Raw genomic sequence first — 23,930 nt, forward strand, 5'->3', positions numbered from 1 at the left:
TATAAATCCTCGTACACAATGATCTAGGTGAGATACTATATATCAATGGAAATATATGAGAGTCTTCTTTCTAATGAAATTGGTTTCATCCAATTTGGATATTGGCGTAAAACGTTATGGTTGATCTACATCAGACTATCAAAACAGTCCACCAAAGGACAGATTAGAGAATTATTTAATTTTTAGTGGTGTTATTGTCATTTCCCCTCGCCCAAAATCTATCCAAACCCTATATTAAAGCCTATTAGAAGCATTATATGTTATATTTCATCAAATTCCCTCAAAAAAAAATTCTAAGCTCCTACATCCAACTTCAAGAACCTCCAAGGTTCACCATTAATTCTTCAAATTTATTCAAGATTCCAAATTCCTAGTTCAAGAACTCCAAGAACCATCATTTAAAGGCACGATTAACATCTCAAAAATGAGTATCGATCTAAGGTTCATCATTCAAGGTATTTGAGGTTTTTCAATAAGAACTCTCTTTCGTTCTTGTGCCCAAAAGTAATTTTCTTTACAAAGGCATGATTTTTATTTGAATTTTATGAATTTGAAGCATGAACCCATATCTAATGATGATTATTATGAAATCTTGATGTTTATGATTTTGAAAGATGAATTTACTTGTGTGGAGATATAAAGCATGAATCTTGAACGATATTTATCATGATTTTGATATTTGGGTCGTGAATCCCTATCAAAAATAGTGTTTTCCTGAGAAAGTGTGTGTTATAAGCATGTTGATGTTGAATATTTGATATATTTTGAATGATTTGACCTTTTGGTCTTAATGGAGTTATTTTGAACTCGAGTCTAAAAGAAATCCACAACATGGCTCCCAACGTATATTTATATATTATTGAAATTATTTTGTTGTGGATTGTCTTTGAAATGATCTGAGCTAAGTCTGGGAGAAACCTTTAGCACCGAATGGGAGGTATAAAGCGACCATACTTCCCTAAAACTACGTGCCACCATAGGAGTGAGCCTGAGGCTGATTTATATAGTGATCACTAGTTTGTGTGGATTTGATATCGATAGTCCTACTCCAATGGCAAGGATAGGATGGCTCTCCCCAATGTGAGTTATACATTGAACTCCATGTAGCTCACATGGTTTATGTCGGTTATAGGATCTCCCAGTGTGTGTGTGTTTCCTTGTGTCTATGGTGAATGGTGAAGTGATTTGAAAGTGGAATTGTGAAAGTTATTCTTTCGAAAGATTTAAATGATATTTACATTATGAGAATTGATATTTTTGATGAACTGAAAGTGATTGACAAATTATATGATGACTCACATGAGTTATTGTACTTATTTCATCCTCTCATGATTATGATGATTTTCTTTGGGCTATGTGAGTCTTTCATACATCCTGCATATTTCTTATAAATATTTATGATGATGATGTTTATACAACTGCATACACCCCCATATACTCGGTTCCTTTCCATGGTATTGACCCATATCTTTGGATGTGGGCTGCATTTTCTCAAAATGTAGGTTCAGGTGCTCAGTTCCAGGTTCGATAGTGATTCTTCAGGAATGCTGTTCTACATCCTCTGTTGTAGTGAGTCCTCATGTTCCGAGGATGTGATTTCTGATGTTGGTTTCATGGAATCATTTATACTTGATAACTGAGTATGAGTTAGTTAGGGCATGTTTCAATGGCTCGTTGGTTTTATTGATTTTCTTAGAGGCTTGTTAGACTAGTATAGATGTTGGGAGTTGACTAATAAGTCGTATTTTGTTATCTTTCTGAAATTCTTTTATTCTTGTATGATGATTACTCTGTTGATATTTGAGGGTTATTTATGCAAACCCCGTTGATTTGTGTTGAACTGAATGAAAATGGCTGAAAGGCTACTCATAGCCTCAAGCACCATCTGACGCTCTGGGACCCATTTTTTGGGGCGTTACAAACTTGGTATCAGAGCCTAAGATTTTAAGGTATCCTAGGGAGTCTGACAAGCCGCGTTAAGTAGAGTCTTGATCTTTGGTGTGTAGCGTGCCACATCTATGAGAAAGAGGCTACAAGACATTTTAGGAAAAAGTGTGATTCTTTCTTTCAAAAGTCTATCGTGCTTAAAGTGTCTCTCTTTGCTATTGATTCATGCTCTCCACTTTCAGAAATATGCCTCCACGCCGAGCGAGAAGATATAATGATGGTCAACAACCTCAACCCGCTGTCCCATTGAATGAAAACGTGTCTCATGCTGAATTTTGAGCAGCCTTTCAGGCATTGGCCCAAGCTGTTACTACAAATGTTCAGGCTAACCCAGCCCCGACTCCACAGCAGCAGTGCGGTGATTCAGCTGTTGCCAGGATCCATGACTTCATGCGGATGAATCTGCCAGAATTCTATGGGTCCAAGTCTGATGAGGATCTACGATTATTTTTAGAGGAGGTGTAGAAGATTACTCAGGTGATGCATGTATCTGAGGAATATAGTGTGGAGTTGGCAGTGTACAGGTTGAAAGACCTTGCTTATGACTGGGTTGTTGCTTGGAGGAAAGGTAGAGGTGAGGGAGCTATCCCTACAACTTAGCAAGAGTTCAAGGATGTATTCCTGGATAAGTTTTTCCCTTTGGAGATGAGGGAGGCGAAGGTAGAACAGTTTATGAACCTGCGACAGGGCTCTATGACTTTTAGGGAGTACTGTCTAATGTTCAATCAGTTGGCCAAGTATGCTCCTAACTTAGTAGCTGATAATCGGGCTAGTATAAGTAAGTTTATGACTGGAGTGTCTAGTTATGTGGTTAAAGAGTGTAGGTCTTCTATGTTGAATAGGGAGATAAATCTTTCTAGGCTGATGACTCATGCTTAACATATTAAGGTAGACAAGATTAAGGAGAGAGATAGAATGAGAGGGAATAAGAGAACTAGGTTCGAGCAGCACAGATAGGGTTAGACTAGATCATAGGGAGGGAGTCGCCCTCAGTATTAGGATCGTTCATCTATACCAGCATCGTCATCTGCTAGTGCTCCCGTGCCTAGATATAGGCATGAGTAAGGTAGCAGGTCATATGCATCCAGGTCCCAGTACAGTGATAGCAGTAAGCCAAATCGTCCTCTGTGTCCTAAGTGTGGTAAGGCTCATTCGGGTGAGTATTGGGGTGATAAGAGGGGTTGTTTTCGGTGTCGTGAGATAGGTCACAGAGTTAGTGATTGTCCATAGGATGGACAAGGGCATCGTGACTATCGCCTTCAGACCCAGACTCAGACTGTTAGTGCTCCAGTGCCAGCGACTCGCCCAGCCCCAGCTCAGGGCGCCTCTTCTAGCAATACAGGAGGGCAGCGCCAGAATAGATTCTATGCTTTACCATCCCGCCAGGAACAGGAAGGCTCTCCCGATGTTGTTACTGGTATGCTTCGTATATTTCAGTTTGATGTGTATGCTTTGTTGGATCCTGGATCTAGTTTCTCATATGTTACACCTTTGATTGCTGTGAATTTTGAAATGATTCCTGAGATTATTCCTGAGCCTATCCTAGTTTCTACACCAATGGGTGATTCGATTGTTTCCCAAAAAGTGTATAAAAGGTGTCCTGTTACCGTTCTTCATAGAGTCTTGTTGGCTGATCTGATTGAGTTAGACATGGTTGATTTTGATGTGATTTTGGGTATGGACTGACTATATTCTTCTTATGCCTCTAATTATTGTCGGACCCGAGTGGTCAAGTTTTAGTTTCTGAGTGCATCCGTGTTTGAGTGGTCTAGTATCGCGGGTCAGTGAGGCTGTAATGAATAGGATTTGGAATAATGACATATGGAGAAGTTTGAAAATGTAGGTGAAATAATGGATAAATAGATGGGGTAGTATTCCAGAAATAGAAATAAATATTGCCTCTGTTTGTTGTTCCTTCTCTGTTACCTGCGTCTTTACGTCGTACTAAATTATAAAGGTTAGGTATGTAAGAAATAAATAATTGATAAACAAGAATTTGGAAATAAAGAAAATGTATCTATTGTACTTGTTGAATCAACTATTTGACTTCTTGATGTGATGTGGATCAGCTATTTGGCTTCTTGATATGACCTTGGATCAGCTGTTGGACCTCTCGATGTATCGTTGGATTATCTTTTGGGCTTCTGATGCATTGTGGAATCACGTGATCAGCTTTTTGGCTTTTCAACATGGGATCGTAATGTGTACTTCTTAGTCCTGCCATTTTTAGCACATCTAGATAAAAAAGTTAGCACAGATATATATGTATGCATAGAAGAATGAACAACATAGTGAAAACAACTACAACAATAATCATAATAGGAGATAAGAAAGCATATCTATCATTGAGAGAGAAATGCTTTATTCAGATAGATTTGAAGAGGTTGTCCACACTATGTCCAGTAAAATAGTAGCATTTAATAATGCCGAGGTAATTGTGCTTAGCATGTTCAATATTATAAAACAATATTCATCTTTGAGGAAACCAACTGACTTAAACAGGACAATACTTAGCCTCAGACAATTTCTCGAGAGAGGGTAGTGCTTAACCAAACTAACTTTCAAGGGTAGTGCTTCTAAGTTAGTTTCTCGAAAGAGGGTAGTGTTTAACCAACTTAAATTTCCAAGGACAATGCTTAGCCTTAGAGTGTTTTTGATAGAGTCGTTCTTAACTCAATCGATTTTCCAAAACAATGCTTAGCTTCGGATGATTTCTTGAGAGAGGATAGTGCTTAAATCAAATAACTTTCAAGGACAATGCTTACCCTCTGTCAGTTTCTCGAAAGAGGGTAGTGCTTAACCCACTTAATTTTCCAAGGAAAATGCTTAGCCTTAGAGGGTTTTTGATAGAGTCGTTCTTAAATCCATCAAATTTCTGAAATAATGCTTAGCTCCGGATGATTTCTCAAGAAAGGGTAGTTTTTAACCCAACTAACTTTCAAGGACAATGCTTAGCCTCAGTTAGTTTCTCGAACTAGGGTAGTGCTTAACCCACTTAATCTTCCAAGGATAATGCTTAGCCTTAGAGAGTTTTTGATATAGTAGTGCTTAACTCTATCGAGTTTCCGAAATGATACTTAGTCTGGAATTTTGTTGAGAGGGCAGGGATTAACCCAATTAACTTTTCAAGGAAAACACTTAGCCTCAAAAAGTTTCTCTTGAGAGGGTAGTTCTGAACCAACTCAGAATATAGAATGACAATACTTAACTTTATATCTTCTGATGATGTATAGCGTACTCAAGATTTGTACTCGTCACTCTATTTCTGCACTCAAAGAAAAAATTTTAGTTTTAAAAAAGGGAAGGATTGATTCGTGTCTCCGCTAGCTCTTTTATCCAAGTTCTGAGTCCATTGTCTTTATATTGCTTTCTTGAGATGAAATCCTTGATGAAATTTTTGAGGATTCTCAAATATTTCCACCCCGGTTTCATGGCCTCAATCTTTCTAGCCTTTAATTTGTTGAAATGCTTCTTGATAGAAATTTTGAGACCCTAAAAAATTATGCCCAGTAACATGTCTTGTCCTTCTTAAACTTGTAGAATCATAGAATTTTTAAAATCCGTTCAAAAATTCTGCCCCAGTTACATGCTTTAGGAAAATGTGAAAATTTCATTATGATAAGACCAAACTCTATAGGAGCGCCTACGTATCCCTCTTAAATGGGAATCAGGTCAAACATAGTTCAAATTACATGGGAGAAATTCATATTGTTCCAAGAAAATGTAAAGGTTATAGTCACTCAAGGGCATGAGGTCCTGGAATGAGGAAACAACATGATATCCCTTCCTTAATGTCAGATAGATGCCAATGATTAATCAACATCAAGATATGTCCCTATCACATTTATCACCTTGGTATCAATCAATGCTTGAATTTTGTCCTTTAAAGCACTACATTCTTCTATGGTGTGGCCTGTCATCCCTGAATGATAAGCGCAAGCTGTGGAATGATCAATCTATTTCCCACATGTATTCATTACAATTGCAGGAATTGGTGTAATGTGGCCGTCAACCCTTAATCTCTCATAAACTTTGTCTATAGGCTCAGCCAAAAGAGTGTACTATCTTGATGAATTTTTCTGAAACTTACACTGAGGTCTTACAAATTGATTGGATCATTGATGTGTTGGTTGATTTTGAAAAGCTAATGGTTGTTGGAATGTATTTGGAGGAATTTGAAAGTGCGTAGGTTGTGAAAAAGAGTTGGAAGGATTATAAGATAGCATGGGGTAATTTTATGAAGGTACTTGATATATGGGTGTTTGGTATTAAAGTGGAGAAAGTGGTGTTTGGTAAGTTGGAAGGGTTTTAGGACCCTGCTTAGTCAAGACAACATTTACTTCCTTCATGTAATTGTTCTCATCGGCCTTTGGAGTCTCGATCACTTGTAGCACTTTTAAATTCATTATCATGCCATTTTTTATGCCTTCTTCAATTCTCTCACCCAACTTGATGATGTCAATAAGCTTTTGATCGTCTATAAGTATCATCCTTTCATAGTATTGTGGCTCTTGGGTACGAATGAAAAAATCCTTTATTTGATTTTCATCTAAAGGGGGGTGCACTTTAAGAGCTTCACGTATCCATCTTATTCCATATTCTCGAAACGATTCTGTAGGTTTCTTCTTTAGCTTCTGAATGTAGAACCAATCAGGTGCATTCTCAATATTAAACCCAAATATTTCTATAAAATAAGAGGCCATGTTGGTGTATTTTGACCATTTTGTAGCACCTTGTGTCACATACCCTGATAAAGCATCTGCAATGAGGCTCCTTATGAATAACTTCATAAGAATGTGCTCACTTTTACTAACTCCAACTAGTTTGTCACAGTATAGTTTCAAATGGACATTTGGATCTCCAGTCCCACTATATAATTCAAATTTAGGAGGTTTGTACCCTTTCGGCAGTTCAACATTAGGTTGAACGTACAGGTCCTCATAACTTAGCCCATTCAACCCCTTACTACCTTCAAATTGTTCCAATCTTTCAACTATAGATTACATAAGGGCGGCATTTTCTGGAGGTTTGGATTTATATTGGTTTTGGGTGAATGGAGTCATTTTGACATAATTTGGATCTAACTTATGGCTTCTTGGATTATAAAAAAAGCCATATTTGAGGTAAAAATTGTCGGTGCATTATGGACATATGACGTTGTTTGAGAATTTAGTGGAGCTGGGCATGTTGTATTGTGGTGGACAAGAATATGGATATTGTTTGATTTTAGGAAGCGGATATATGTGACTTGGATTATTTAGAGGTAGTGAAATAGGAAGTGATTTTAAAGGATGATTTGTGGATATGGCATGCAATTTGACAGCAGTGTTACCCTCAACTTTTGGTTCGAGAGGAGCATTCAAAGAAAAGGGGTAGATTAGACAACTTATGGGCTTGTGACAATTCCCCTTTTAGTTGAAGGATTCTTTGTTCCATTTGTAAGACCATCTCACTATGCTCGTTTCTAGTTTCATTATCACCCATTTCTTTGTCTTGATGACTAAGCCTTAAGGGAAGGAGACTGATCCCTTTATCAATTGATATGATGGGCAAGAGAATGCAAGAATCAATCCCTGGGGTATGGAAGAAAAATAAATAATAAAAAAAATAAAAAAGATTCTAGTTAATAAGGTATAGATAACATATAGGGAACGAGTAAACATGTTAATTTGTAACAAATAAAACGTTCCATAATGGATGGAGCCTTATATTCCTGTACCACTCAAAGAAAATGTTTGTTCCAGAGAAATAGTTGTCCTACATTTGAATATCATAGCATCAATTGTAATCTTCCCTTAATATTCTAAGGAGATGGGCTTATTAGCCTAATACTTTGGAAGTGTAACTAAAAGAGAGGGAAAGAAAATGTTTTATCAGATTAAGATAGGACCCAAAGTAGACTGCCTACGTATCCAAATGGAAGTCAGGTTTAACGTAGTCCATGAGGGTAAGGTGAGGGTAAAGAGGCATAATGTTTTGCCTTGGACAATGAGAAGGAGGACATAAATCTTTTTGGATATTGAGCATATTTATCATATTAAAGATTGTCACATGAGTTCAATGTTCAAATTCTAGACAAACCTTAAATAATAATAAACAAGTCAAAAATTACTACATAACGCATAAGTTCAACACATAATAAATACAAAACAAAAGTCATTCCTGGAGAAAGACTAAGCCTTAATAAGTGTTCCAGGCGTGAAGATTTGAGCTCCTAACACACGAAATAGGATAGTGATAAAATGTAATGTTGAATTTGCAATTGTGATTGTAAATAAGATAAGAAAGACAGGAAATAAGCAAGGTTGACGTTTGTTGAACATCAGTTTTATTGATTCAGAACATCACATTGTTGATTCTTCCAACTCCACATAGGAAAGGATAAAATAGAAAATTTTATTATGATGAGACCGAACTCATTAAATGAGCACCTACGTATCCGTCATATAGGAGAATCAGGTCGACCATTGTTCACATTACACAAGGAAGGAAAAAAATTGCAGAATGTAAAACTAGAAGGAATTTTAATTGTTGAGAGTCTGGAGTGGAGAATCAACATAATATCCTCTTCACCATTGTAAACAAGTGTCAATAAATTTTAGAGAATCAAACAGCATCAAAATTTAATCCCATCACGTTTATCACTTTGGTGTCAATCAACTTTTGGATCTTGTTCTTCAAGGAAAAGCATGCCTTAATAGGATGTCCTTTCATCCCAGAATGGTAGGAACAGGTTAGGTTAGGGAAATACCTCTGGGACTTGGTATCATAAGGCACGACAGCAATGGGCGTAATGTAGCCCACATCTATGAGTAGTTCATACAATTGTTCTATGGGTTCACCCTAAGGAGTGTACTATTTTGGTGGATTTTTCTGGGGCTCATTTTGAGGTTTGGTGGATTTGTTGGATTGTTGATTTGTGGGTAGTTTTTGATAAGAAACTGGAATATCATTTAATTTTGAAGCAGCGGATAGATGCGGGTACCAAACAGTTTAAGAAGGATATTTTGTGAAGGTTAGGGATAATAGGATTGGACATAATTAGGTGTTGGAATGATTTCTGGAGATAGGTACCATATTGGTTGATGTTGGGGTATTCTTTCTTCTAGTTTTGGAGTTTTGAATGTCTCATCGATGATTGTCTTCCCCTTGTCTCTGAACTGTGACTCCACCAAATCAGTCTCAACTGTGAGTTTTCTTTTAAGCTTATTGTCCAATCGCCTAATAAAGTCGCTTGACAAATTTTTCTAAGAGACCCATTTGGTAGTATTATATTCGGCATACCACATCAATGCTGGACCCTTAAGTGATCAAACAAAGAGTTTTGTCTTCAGGCTATCACTTTGTCCCATAACCGATAGCTTGTCAAAGTACTTCTTCAAATGGGAATAAGGGTTTCCCGACCCATCATAGAATGGAAAGTTCAAACTCTCAATTCTCTCCTTGTCTTCCCTTGATTTTGATGACTTATTCATGTTTTGTTGTCGAGATGATCCTTCCTCATGGTTAGGAATTTGTCTTTTCATTTCTTTCTCCTTGCCTATAGTGGTCAACCCATTGAGTGCCTTCAGCAGTGCAACTGAATACCGACTTAACGATCTTTGTTCCCCAAAATCAGGCGTGGGTGATGTTATCAATGTAGGAGACAACACGATGTAGGTGGGAGTAATAAAGTCAGTTTTTGATAGTGGCTATGGAAATTCTGGTGGCATCTCAGCTAAACCTCGGAGATCAGTCATTATCCCCCTAATTCTCTTTATTTTCCCTCTATCCTTCTAATGATCCAAAGGTCTTTGTTTTAACGTAATCCCAAATTCTCATTCCCATTGTGCTATTAACAAGATCGATAAACTTTACTTGACTGACCATTTTTTATGACCAACTTTAGTCAACCTTAGAAGAAAGAACTTATGATTAGAAACAAAGAGTACGCACGCGAGTCTAGAATGAATATTCTACTTATTTAAAAATAGTGAGTTATGTTTATTTAGAGTGAATAGAAGTTATAAGAGCTATATGTAACCTAGAGATTGCGGAAGCTAGAGTACGACATGAATATGATGATATTAATGTCCAAGAATCGTGGTAGGAAAATATATTTAAACGTTAGAAGTATTAGGAAAATAATGTCCTAAAATGATAAGTTGTACTAAAGATAATGAATGAGACTAAAACCCTTTATCAAAGCAAGAGTTAAGCTTAGGGATGATTAGCATACTAACGGATGAGTCAGGAGGATGGATTGAAGAGAAGCTTTTTAATGGGCCCTAAGAGTGTATTGTAGTGTCCTAACATAACAATAATGTTAAGAGCAAAGAGTTCTAAGGTGAGGAACACTAAATTAAGGAGTCACTAAGACAAGAACAAAATAACAAGGTAGGTAAAATATCAAACATATGTAGAAATGTAACACATAGCAAATAATTATGAGTCCTTTTGAGGTCGTAAAGCTCTTTGGACTTTGAATGAGACTAATATTCAACACATCAAGAATAACATAGCATCCTACGTTGAATGGGATACATATTCCTTAATAAAAGAAATATATAGCTAAGACCTAAAGGTCAAGAGTGAGTTTATGACATAGTTCCCTCAAGTAGACAACTCGAGAGTGGGAAGCTTGTGGATGTCAATGAACTGCTGATTGACCGATCCACAAGGCATTTCCTGGAGGGTATTTTAGGAAAGAACATCCATCGTACCATGCAACCGTTCATAAAAAATATTAAAAGAGGTTCCAAGTGGAGGAAAGTATGAGCGGAATGCCAGTTATATAAAGCAGTAACACATAACACGTAGCAAAATATAATAGCATGCTTAGCAATAAAGTAAGTAGACATTAAAACACATAGGCAACAAAGGGGAATAGGGAAAGGGATAGGCATGGACAAATATGAAAAACACATAAAATAGGATGGATAAAGACTAACATGCGAAAATAAATAAATCAATATGTCAAAACAAGAAATAATCATGAAAAATCACAATCAAAATAAAATTCAGACAAAGTGATAAAATTCCATATAAAACACAAACTCGTAATTGTTAGAACCTAGGATCCCCAACAGATTCACCATTCTGTCGCGACCCATTTTTCTCGTCAAAAGTAGGATTCAACGTGACTACTCTTGGGATGCATAAAAAGAGAAATTGTGAAGAGTCACCACCTAACGTATTAAGGTGTTTTAGGGCACCGGTCTAGGCTACTACGAACCTATTTTGTTGTTTTGTCTTAGTTCACCAAAAATTTGGGTAAGGGTTCAAATTACCTCAAGAGGAAGGTGTTAGGAACCTTTAGAGGTCCACAAAGGTGGTTTTTGGCCGAATTCGTATTTTACATGGGAATTCTATGTGACCAAAAAAAGGTCTCTTATTTTAACTTAATTGTTAACTACGTGGTGAAGTAATTAGTAAACAAACACATGTTATTTCATTATTTCTAATTATTGATTATCTAAGTGATAAAAATTAATCAAATATGTGAGAGAGACCAGTAAGAAGAGAGAAGCGACATGATTATAACAAAATATTTATATTAAATTAAGAGACATAAAATATTCTAAAAAAATATTAATAGACTTAATAAAGTAAACCATTTTCAAATTGAATAAAATTATTTGAGGAAAATGTTTGTCGCTTTTATAGGAAAGGTATCACGATATTACTAAACGCGCCTTTTACCTTAGCAAACAATTTTGATTGGAAGTCGATCTTAACTAAAAAATAATAATAATATAATTTTTGAAGACAAGTGAAAATTTGAGTTTTGAAATATAAAAAAAAAATATTTACATACGTATAGATACATATAATCTTCATGTTTTGTAAAACGTTGGTGGGTGGTGCTTTCGGGAACACATAGGCTTAGTTTAAAACATAGGAATTAGACCTCTTAATTCCTTTTAGTTTTCCACTAACTATAGGTTATTAGATAGTATTTGTATAAAGAGGAGTAAAATGTTATGTCCAGTCTAAATTATGAAAGTCAGGGACCGCACCATGATTTTGATAGAGAAATAAAAAGTCATTTTTTATTTTTAGTATGTGGATGCTTAAAATTATTTCACCCTATTGAAATTAATAAAATATACGGAAAGACAAATAGGAATGCTGAAAATTAATTAGACTGTGTGTAAAAATATTATTTTAGAATGCTGAAAATTAAAATATAATTGTTTAAAAAATATAATTTAGAATGCAAAAATGTCATTTAATAATATGTCAAAGCTTTGTTAAACATGCCAAAAGTAAATAAACATGTTGTAAATTAAATGATTTCATTCAAACATTGATTAAACTCCTAAAACATGATTTCTAAGTGATTAAAATAAATCCTAAACTAGATTTGCCTAAATGAAAAATAAGTCAAGTAACAAATCCTAAATTTGTTGTCTAAGTGATTCACATGGTACGTAAAGCACATAAAACCCCACTCCCAAGCAGTCCCCATAATTTATTATTACAAAGAAGTTTATACAACATAGTAGTATAGATTTAAATCATAATAAAAGAGAAATAAAAACTAAATTAAGGCGAGATATTCCTAAAGGCGGCAACATTCTAGCACAACTCGACCAAATATCAGCTCGAACATCACAAATTACTCAAACACAAACTAATTATACGATGCATGATTTCTCACATTGAATAAATAAAAGAGGATACCAATCATGAGAGACATCAAAACAAAATAATCCAAACAGTCACCAATACGATAATATGACATCATTCAAAGAGAGCTTTAGAAATGTGGCAAAGTTAAATAAGAAAACTAATCGGTTAAGTGATACAAAAAGTAAAATTAGACAATAAAGAGAGCATCAAGCCACAAGTGCAATATTTTCTTTTTATTTTTATTTTTTTACTTAGAGAATGTATGTGATCAAGTGTAAAAGAGAAGTGGAAGTCTGATGTTTTCTTTTATGTATTCGAGAGTAGAGAGGATGTAGAAGTTGTGTCTTAGAATGTGAAGGAGGCTCACTTTATATAGACTAGGAAATGTAATTTCATACCAAAAATAAAAAAAGCAGCATAATATTTTTTAACAATCAATCAAGAGAGAATTTTCCTTAAATTAATGAGTGAGTCAATCAACTCAAGGAAATAAAAGAAAATAAGTATTTAAAAAAAATTAACCAGCAACATATATATATGTATTCCATGAATCAATAAACCAACTGAATCAATCAAGGAAAAAATGAAAGGAAAAATATTTCAGAATCAATCAATAATCAATTAGGAAGAGGAGAATATTTAATGTAATCAATCAATAATTTTTTCCATAAATATAAAAGTCACATTTATAATACAAATTTAGTCAAAGTAAATAAAAGAAAAACGTCAATTAGGAAAATCAATAATATTTCAATTGAAAGCATAAATTATGTACTGACCGTAACTATTCAAGTAACAAAGATGTCATATAAAGGAAAGGGGGAAAATTTATAATCTACCAAAATTAACTAAGCATTAAGGTTATTCCAATTAAGAGTGAATCAGCTAGTGTCAAACCATTTTTCAAAAGTCACGCAATTTACATCTAGTAAGCTATGCTAATCAATTCATAATCATATCAAAGAATACTTGCTATCAAAGTAACAACATAAAGAAACAAAGATGGGCAAATTCACAACATACCAACATGATAATTCTACTGATTTAATCATGTGAATAACTCAATCAACTAAATTAAATTTTTAGAATCAAAGTTATAACTGTATTCTTAAAAATTCATAGAAGTTATGCATTTTCACGGATGTTGGTTTGCAAATATGAACACATATGAAATTAAAATAACTCAAAATTCATGATCAAATTTCATATCGCAGAACCCTTCAAAGAAATTAAGAAAGGATAGAAGTGGTATTTAGGCAAAACTTCAACATAAAATAAACCTGAGGCGGATTCACTTGTGTGAATCTGTCGTATGTGATAATTTCTGGTGAGATTTGCTGGAAATAGAGGTAGTGGCAGTGGACTGGAGCAGTGGCAACTTTTGGCAGAGAAAAGCAGAGAAACAGTGGATAGGCAACGCTGGCGTTTACCGATAGTGATGTTAACAGTTAGCTGATCTTAATGGCTGCATGGCTGATGAGGCGGCTGAAGGTTTTATTGTTGGTCTGTGGTGGAGATGCTAAATATAGCGAGATGGGTGGCATGTGCCGGTTGATGGCACTGGTCAGCTGGATAAGGCGTTGATAGACAGAGATTATCTATTATTTCATCTGTGGAGGCACTGATTTGGGCTTCTTCCGATGGCTGGTGGTTTGTGTAAGGTGGTAATGGGAGAGAATGGAGAGAAGAAGGAGAATATAGTGGTGTCAGTATTTTGTTGGGCGTTGAAAGGGCAAATATTTGGTTGACAGAGAGCAAAGAGAGGGAAAGGAAAAACAACTCTTTCATTTCATTTTTTTTAGAAATTATGGTTAGGGTATGGTTTAGAAAGGAAAGAGAAGAAGGGTTTGATCTCAGCTATTGGATTAATTTTGATCGATGGATGAGATTTAAAAGTTGAGAATTTTTAAGTTAAGTCATGAATGGGTTATAATTGTATTAAAATGGCTAAAATTGTAATGTCTTGGGTAAAAATTGAGGCCAAAAAATATAAATTAGGCAAAGTGATTTTAATTTAGGTTGTTATTTAAATAAATAAATAATAATAATAATAATAATAATAAGTAATAATAAGTAATAATAATAATAATAACAACAACAATAATAAACAAATATAAAACTAGATAATGTACTTGCAAAAATATGAGTGTGCACAATTACGTGAAAAATAATTTAATAAATATTAATGAAATTACATAAATGTCATATTTTAATTTTAAAATAGATACTAACAGATAATAAAATAATTTGTGCATTTTTCTAAATTATAAATGTTGCACGTCAATACGTATTTAATATACGAATAATGTGTAAAAATATTAATAATTAAAATTAAATAATTTTGATAAAATAGCAGCCCAAAAATGATATCGAGGGGTCAAAATAGGGTGTCAATAGGTATTCGCATCTCCAGTTGTGAGCCAGCCTGCTAGTTTACCGATGAGCAGAAGATGTTTGGTAGATTTTTGATGTTTACTTCGCCTAGGTTTCTGGTGCTCTTGGGGAGGATGCATTTGAGTTTCTTACTTCTTGTGAGGATAAAATACATGCTTTAGTCCTTTTTAAGAGTGTGAATTACATAATATTTTAGTTGGATTGGTCTGCTTGTCACTGGTGGAGGGTTTTTGCAGATCTAGGCCAGTTGGATCTTCTCCCTTGTGATGGCCTTAGTTCTCTGAGATGTTCTAGGAGAAGTATATGCTGCATAGTCTTAGAGATCGACTAAGGGATCAGTTCTCCAGAATAAAGCAGGGCTCTATGATAGTCGCGAGTATGAGGATTATTTTCATGAGTTGGAAAGACATGCGACCTCTATTTTGGACACTAAGTATGAAAGAGTTTGATTCTTTGCCAAAGGATTGAGACTCTCTATTTATATAGATACTCAGAGTCAAGTTGTTGTGGGTAGGACTTTTGCTGAGGTTTTTGATTATGCTAGAGTGATAGAAGAGATACATAAACAGAGTTGTAAGGGTCATGATAAGAGGCCTAGATTCCAGGGTAGATTTGGTAGGAGCCGTGGTAGTTCTCAATTTAGGAGTAGTATTTATTATGCTGGACATCCTTTGTATCTATCTTTTTATCCTCAGAGTCAGACTACTCGACTAGTTCAAGAAGCTCTTCAGACCGCTGATGGAGATTAGTGTATTGCTAGTGGTTGCCCTAGTAAGGGTGGTGATCAGCCTTTGAGAGGTTCATCCATGGACCATGTTAGGCATGGCGGCTATGCCAGATTAGCTGGATCTATGAGTTCTAGTTCGTGTGAGAGTTGATTTACTTGTGAGCTTTTTGGTCATTTCTCTAGAGAGTTCCCTAGTCGTGGGGTAATGGTTATTTTAGCCTGGGTAGCTACTCCCATTAGGCCAGTTTCTCCTTCAGGTAGAAGTGGTTCGTGAGGTCGTAGAGGTAGTTACCAGGGTGCTCGAGGTGGTACTCAGGCAGGTAGGATAGGAGGTTGGTCAGGTGCCCAGTCAGGTAGAGTGTGTGGTCAGTTATATACAGTACCTTCTAGACCTGAGGCTGAGACTTTAGATGCTGTAGTGATAGGTACGATTTTGGTATGCCACAAGTTGGCTCATGCTTTATTTGATCTCGGATCCATTTATTCTTATATATCTTTTTATTATGGACCACAGTTGGATTTGACCAATGATTTATTATCTGTGCTATTTCATGTATCTACTACTGTGGTTGATTTTTTAGTAGTAGATTGAGTATTTAGACCATGTGTTATGATAGTTAGGGATGTTGATACTTATGCTGATCTTATTGTTCTGGATATGCTGGATTTCAATGTGATACTGGGCATGGATTGGTTGGCTCACTATCATGCGGTCATGAATTATTTTGCCAAGACCATTACCTTAGCCATTCCTGGCATACCCCTAGTTATGTTGCAGGAAATAGTTATTCGTGAGCCGAAAGAGATTATTTCTTAAGTTTGTGCTAGGAGACTTATATCAAGAGGCTACAAGTCTTATCTCACTTATATAAGTGATAACCGTGTAAAGAGTCCGATGCTTGACTCTGTTCCTATTGTGTGGGAGTTTTTTGATGTATTTCCTGATAATCTGCTTGGTATTCCCCCTGACCGTAAGATTGACTTTGCTATTGACCTTAAGCTTGGCACCCAACCTATTTCTATGGCACCCTACCATATGGCTCCTACCGAGCTTAAGAAGATAAATTCTCAGCTTTATGATTTTTTTGGCAAGGGTATTATTAGACCGAGTTTGTCCTCATGGGGAGCTCCTATTTTTTATAAAGAAGAAAGATAGTTCCATACGTATGTGTATTGAATATATGCAACTTAATAAAGTAACAGTGAAGAACTATTATCCTATGCCTTATATTGATGATTTGGTTAACCAGCTTCCGGGTATAATAGTGTTTTTTAAGATTGACTTGAGATCTGGTTATCATTAGTTGAGGATTCAGGCTAAGGATATCCCAAAGATAGCTTTTAGGACCCGTTATGGTCACTATGAGTTCTTGGTGATATCTTTTGGGCTAAACCGTGTGTTCAAACCCTGTCTAGACTTCTTTTTCATTGTGTTCATTGATTATATTCTTGTGTACTCAAGAAGTAGTGAGGAGCATTCACAACACTTGAGAATTATGCTCCTAGTTTTTCGAGAGCATGTGCTTTTTGCCAAGTTATCCAAGTATGAGTTTTTATTTGAGTTAGTATCTTTTCTCAAACACGTGGTGTCCAAGGCTAGGATTATGGTAGACCTAGCTAAGATTTCAGTGATTCGTGATTGGGCTAGGCCTAAGTCTCCAACTGAGGTTCATAGTTTTATTGGTTTGGTGGGGTACTATAGGTGCTTTGTTGTGAGCTTTTGCTACCATATCAACCCCTATGACTAGATTTACTCAAAAGTAAGTTCCTTTTTAATGGTTTGAGGAGTGTGAGTTGAGCATTTAGAATCTTAAGGATCTTCTCACTTTTGCCCCTGTGTTATCTTTTACAATTAAGAGCGAAGGATTCACAGTTTTTTGTGATGCTTCTGTTATTGGTCTTTGATGTGTTTCGATGCAACAGGGTTGCATCATTGCCTATGCTTCTAGACAGCTTAAGGTGTATGAGCGCAACTACCCCACTCATGATTTGAAGTTGAAGGTGGTAGTTCTCGAGCTCAAGATTTGTAGGCATTACTTGTATGGTGTATGTTGTGAGATTTTCACCGATCATCATAGTCTTCAGTATCTTATGACCCAGTGGGAGCATGATGCTCGCCAGCATAGATGGATGGAATTGCTAAAGGATTATGATAAGTCTATCTTGTATTATCTAAGTAAGGTGAATATGGTGCAGATGCCTTGAGTCACAAGGCGGTGAGTATGGGTAGTTCGGTGTGAATTTCAATTTCTTAGAGGCCATCGGCATGGGATATTCAGTCCTAAGCCAATTTGATGGTTTGCATTGACATTTCAGATCCAACGAGAGTTTTGGCTTGTGTAAAGGCGAGGTCCTCCCTGTTTGAGAAGATTTATGATTGCTAGTTTGAGGATGATAAATTATGCCTTCTCCGTGATTGGGTAGTAAACGGTGAGTCAGGGAGACACACTATAGATCCTTAGGGTATCTTGAGATTTTAAGGTCGTAATTATGTTCCCTGACTTAATGATCTGATCTAGTTTATTTTGCATGAGGCTCACAGTTCTAGATATTTTATTCATCCTAGTATGGCTAAGTCGTATAGAGATTTGAGGTAGTTTTATTAGTGGGATGGTATGAAGAGAGATGTGGCAGACTTCATAGCCCATTGCTTGTGTTATTAGTAGGTTAAGGCCGAGCATCAGCGTCCTGGTGGATTGACTTAGAGATTGCCCATTCTTGAGTGAAAATGGGAAAGGATCACCGTGGACTTCATTAATGGTTAGCTTCGTACTTCCCATGGTCATGATGGTATCTGTTTTATTGTGGATGATTTGACCAAGTCGACATATTTCATTCCTATTCAGATGACTTTCAGTGCCGATAGATTAGCCCAGATTTATGTTTAAGAGATAGTTCTCTTGCATGGGTTTCCTATGTCTATCATATCAGATCATGGTTCTGTGTTTACTTTGATGTTTTGGAGAGCATTCCAGGAGGAGTTGGGTACTCGAGTGGATTTGAGTACTACCTTTCATTCATAGATGGACGGTTAATCCGAGCAAAATATTTAGGTGCTGAAGGACATGCTCTGAGCTTATGTTATGGACTTTGGAGGTTTGTAGGATCAACACTTAGCTTTGACAGAGTTCACCAACAACAACAGTTATCTTTCGAGTATTGAGATGGCCCCTTATGAGGCGTTGTATGGTAGGAGGTTTCGTTCTCTTATACAATAGTTTAAGAGATCTGAGGTTATATCTCGTAGTACAGATTTGATTCAGGACTCATTAGATAGAGTCAGGGTAATTCAGAATAGGTTGAGAGCAGCCCAGAGTAGGAAGAAGGCCTACGTCGTTCGTAGACTCTATGCCTTGAGAATCAGAGTAGGTGATCGTTTGTTCCTTTGAGTTTTACCTATAAGAGGTGTGATAAAGTTTGGAAGGAAGGGTAATCTTAGCCATCATTATATTAGTCCTTTTGAGATTCTTCTTGAGGTTTATGAGATGGCCTATAAGTTGTCTCTACCTTCATACTTTGCCGCTGTCTATCTAGTTTTCCATGTCTCTATATTATTGAAAATATTCCAGGTCCTTCTCATGTGCTTATATGGGACTCAGTCTAGTTGGACTATCAGTCGACCTTTATGAAGAAGCCCATGCTTGTTTTGGCTAGTGATGTGAGGCGAATGTGTACTAGGGAGATTCTAATGGTTAAGGTTCAATGGATGCATCACCCAGTAGAGAAAGATACATAGGAGATCGAGAGTGAGATGCGGGTCCAGTATCCTCACTTGTTTAAGACTTCAAGTAATTTCTTATCTTTAACTTTTGGTGATGAAAGTTCCTTAGTAAGGGATGTTGTAATGACACATCAGGTTAATAGCCGTGTTCTTGCTTATTTTCGCCGATAGAGATCCACCATATCAATCCCAAGTCATTACTGACTTATTGGAATCGATAGTTCGGTTACCGATGATTCGTTTGTTTTTTAGAACCACTTTTCCTATTTGAAGTCTTCGTCGAATCCTAATATCCGCCAAGCAAAAAATTTAGTAAAATGATTTTGGATGCAAATTTAAGCTATGCCAGCAACTATGTAATATCGATTTTAGGATAGATAGACACTTGACTCTGATCCCACAGCACCCGAGTTCATTTCGACCCATTAGTAGAAAAGTTAAAAAATTGAAATATATAGGTGTGGGACCTACAAGTGGCCTGAATGACCTTGGATGGAAAATCCTACTTCACTAATGCATCTAAAATGTCAAATTTAGTGAGGTTACACAGTTCATTTGCGAAAAACAAAGTTCGAATGAGTTTGGATGGTCAAATACAAGTTTTGATCTTGCGGGCCCATCTAAAATCGTACAAAAGGGTCTTTTTGGCAGATTTTGGGGCATTCTTCATTTATATTAAAACCCTAGCAGCCATAGGAGATTGGTGGCTTAAAATATGGGTCTTGTGAGTTTATTAGGAGCTTAGTAACTTGTGTAATCCATCCTTTTGCTACAAATCTAAGGTATGAATTCCTCTAATTTGATATTGATTTCTTGGTTTCTTGAATCAAAACCCCTAAATCATTGTGAGTCAATTGTAACCCCAAAATTGAGTTATTGACTCAAATTATTTGAGGGTTTTAACTCCCTAAAGATAATTAGGCTATGGGTTGGTCTTGTAATCTTCTTTCCAAAGGTGAAACCCAATTAGGGTTTTGGTGTCCATTTGAAACCCATGGCACAATCGTACTATAATAGGTATTATCATTCTCGTTGTAATGCTTAGATTGTATTATTGGTAGCATTGTTTGTAGAAGGGGAAGCTTTTCAGAAGAGAAAGGAAAACCTCATTGGTTCGTGTGTTGCTTAGATTCAATATAGGTTTGGCTTACCCGTATTATAGATTAAGCTTGTTTATAACGTTATCATTGATATCATGCGAGATAGGGCAGGAAATTTAGATGATAGTTGATTAAATGGTGAACTTGGGATTCATTAATTACTACAGGCCATGGATTTGTAAGGTATGATAGTTGACCCTTAGTGTAGGACCTTGGCTAGCTTATTTGTAGTCTCGTGACTAGTGTGAGAACACTATAGTTGTTCTAAGTATATATGAATGGTATACTTCTCTATCCTTAGGAGTGTATTGACCTATAAATGCCTAGATAGGAGATGACCTTGGTGTTGGGTTGACTTAGAAAGAATATTTGAAGAGGATTTTCCCTTATAGGCCTAGTAATGATTGATAAGTTTGTGCTTTAGATAAACTAGCCTAATTCCAGGCAGAAGTTAGCCTTGTGGAAGTGACATATGGCCCAGCGCCATGAATGTTCCAAATAACTGGGAGTTCATGATAGCAAACAATACAATTAGTATTTTAAATACTTACTCTATAACGTGAGTAAATTACTTAATTTTTGGAGTTTATAGGATTAAATGTAATGTGTGGTCATTGTATCTTAGTTGTATATTACAGGCATCGTCTTTCTTTTTATTTCTTGTTAGTAGTCGTCTATATGCTGCTTTGATGTTTGAAAGGACTGCAATCTTTGTTACAGATAATGTTGCATGAAGAAATGTGGTGATATCTGTAGTATCTTAAGTATGTCATTTTTGTTATGATGAAGCTTGTGTAGCTCTCATCACTAGTTTGGAATATTTAAACATTCGTGATTGCCTAGGTTGAAATTTCTCTAGTAAATGATTCAAAATTTTTGTATGCCAAAAATTTTTGTGTTTCTTATAATTGGCTTATCTATATTCTATCACAGTAGCCAGATATACCACTTATATTCACATCTTTACTTGAGTAATTGAAATATGTGAAGTTGAGTTGTTATTAGAATCGTAAGTTAAAAAGGGTAATATCCATAGTTTTCTTTTAATTTTATATGCAACAATGTTGGACATATGTATGCAGATTCATTGAAATAGGGAATACTTTATTCACGGCTTCTTATGTTAGATTTAGAGTTGTTCAAGATAGTAATTACTGGTTGAGAGAACTTTTCTTGTGATTTTATGTCACGATGAATGTTTACAATGTAATCTTTGGTCAAGTCAGCTAATGATATAGTAATTCCTGGTGAATTCAGAGGAATATGTTATATTATGATGATGCAAGTCTGGAGGAATGTGTGATATTATAATGATGCCCGGTTCAAGTCCAGAGGATATATGATATTATGATGATTCCCGGTTTGAGTCTCGAGGAATATGTGATATTATGATTATGCCCAGTTCTAGTCGGAGGAATATGTGATATTATGATAATGCCCGATTCGAGTCTAGAGAAATATGTGATATTATGATGATGCCTGGTTCGAGTCCAGAGGAATATATGATATTATAATGATGCCCGATGAATCCGAAAGAGACAAGAACATTATGATGCCGAGAGGGGAAAATTTACTTAAATGTATATAAAAGGTTAGGTTGTGTTGGCCAACCGCCCATGTGCTTTAATTATGAGGTCTCTCTGGGTAAACTATTATTCATTTCTTGTTCCAAATCACTATATGAGAGGTGTGACCCTTGTTGAGGCTAAATTAGCTACTAGAGGAAATTTATGTCTAATTTTAGTTAAGGCTTAGCGTTTTGTATAAACATGTATAAAAATTCAAGGGTAACTAATATATTTACTTTACTTGAATAAGAGGTTATATTATGAAATCTGGCCTAGTAAGGTGTCTTACATGATAACTAGCTACTTCTAAAATATATGATTATTATTTGGAACCTAGAAACCTAGTCAACTAGTTGGTGGACTTTGCTTGTTTAAAATATGGAAACTAGTCCTTAAGTTTGTGACATGCTTAGTGATGATAGATCTAGCATTGCGTGATGGTTAGTTAAATTATCTCCTAATATGTGAAGTTGAGATGACTTAGTTGATATCTCATGTCATGATGATGCTAGTTAAAGAATGTCCTTATGATAGTTGAATAACCTATACTATGGGTGGCTTGTAATTTTTCCCAATTTGATGACTAGTGACTTTAAGACTTGTAATCTTTTGACTTTTGAAAAAAATAAGGTTAATAGTATGGAGTTTGCGGTATTTTTCAATGAATTATAGAATTAATGATTACATACCTATGCTATGACAATGTTGATTTTATTATGTTGAAGTACGGTATGGGTATTTTTAAATGGATTTTCTGTAATGAGTCATGGTGGGGTTGTGCTAGCTATGGTTTTCGGTAAATTGATGGAGTAGTTCTGCTTTATGGTATTATTGGTTATATCTTTTGTGTACTCTCTAGTGGTATGGGACGCCGTGATGAGTTCTTTATTCTGCTCTCTTTCGTGTACTTCCCAGCAGGTATGGGACGTCGTGATAATTTTTTGTGTGTATGTTCTAAAGATGGTTGATGATGATGATGGCAAGTAGATATTTTGCTATTGTGTATATGGCTGTACGTTTTTGAAATGATACCCAATTGTTATGGTTATTATGGAGTATATTTAAATAGTATGTCGTTTTATTACTTTAGTAGTATAGATGTTGTTATAGTGGTATCAAAGCAGATTCAAGTCGGATCCTAACCCCTTGACTTTAAGATCATTGTCTTAATTTATACCATCTTTACATTATATTCGAGCTCAGTCGGCAGATATTGCCTACTAAGTACCTGTGTTTTGGTACTCATACTACACTTCTGTACCTTTTTGGTACAGACCCAGGTTCTAGTTGCCACCGTTAAGCTAGTTCGTGCGAGTTGAATATTCAGAGATAGGGTGAGCTCTTGGAGATCGAGTTTGCCCTCTTCCCCTCTATCCTTATTTGTCTTTTTCTTTTGAGACAAATGTATGAGATATTTTAAGACATTTTAGACTCTGGGATTGTAAATTCCTCTTGTCAAGTTTAGAAGCTATTATATTAATACTATCAGGTCGTGTTATTTGTGTTTGAATATCGGTTGTCCTTAGTTGTTAAATGTTGTTGTTATTTATTGTGTTTATATATAGGGTCCATGTTGGACGTTCTTACCGAGGTAACCCATTGCCATAACTCTAGGTTATGGTATCGGCTTACCTACTGGTGGGATGTGGTAGGTGCCATTATAACTCCAAACAGGGTCGTGATAGATCAGTGGATGATCATCAAGGTAAGAATAATTATTGCTTGGGTTAGTGGTGTTAGTTATACGAAAGGTGGGCTAGTAGGCTTGAAATAATGTATGCGAGGATTTATGTTTATTCATTTGAGATTAAGTATGATGGTATAGGTATGATGTTGAGGTATACCCAAGGTATTATATG

The sequence above is a fragment of the Capsicum annuum genome, chromosome 10 (assembly GCF_002878395.1).
Source record: "Capsicum annuum cultivar UCD-10X-F1 chromosome 10, UCD10Xv1.1, whole genome shotgun sequence".
Lineage (NCBI taxonomy): Eukaryota > Viridiplantae > Streptophyta > Magnoliopsida > Solanales > Solanaceae > Capsicum > Capsicum annuum.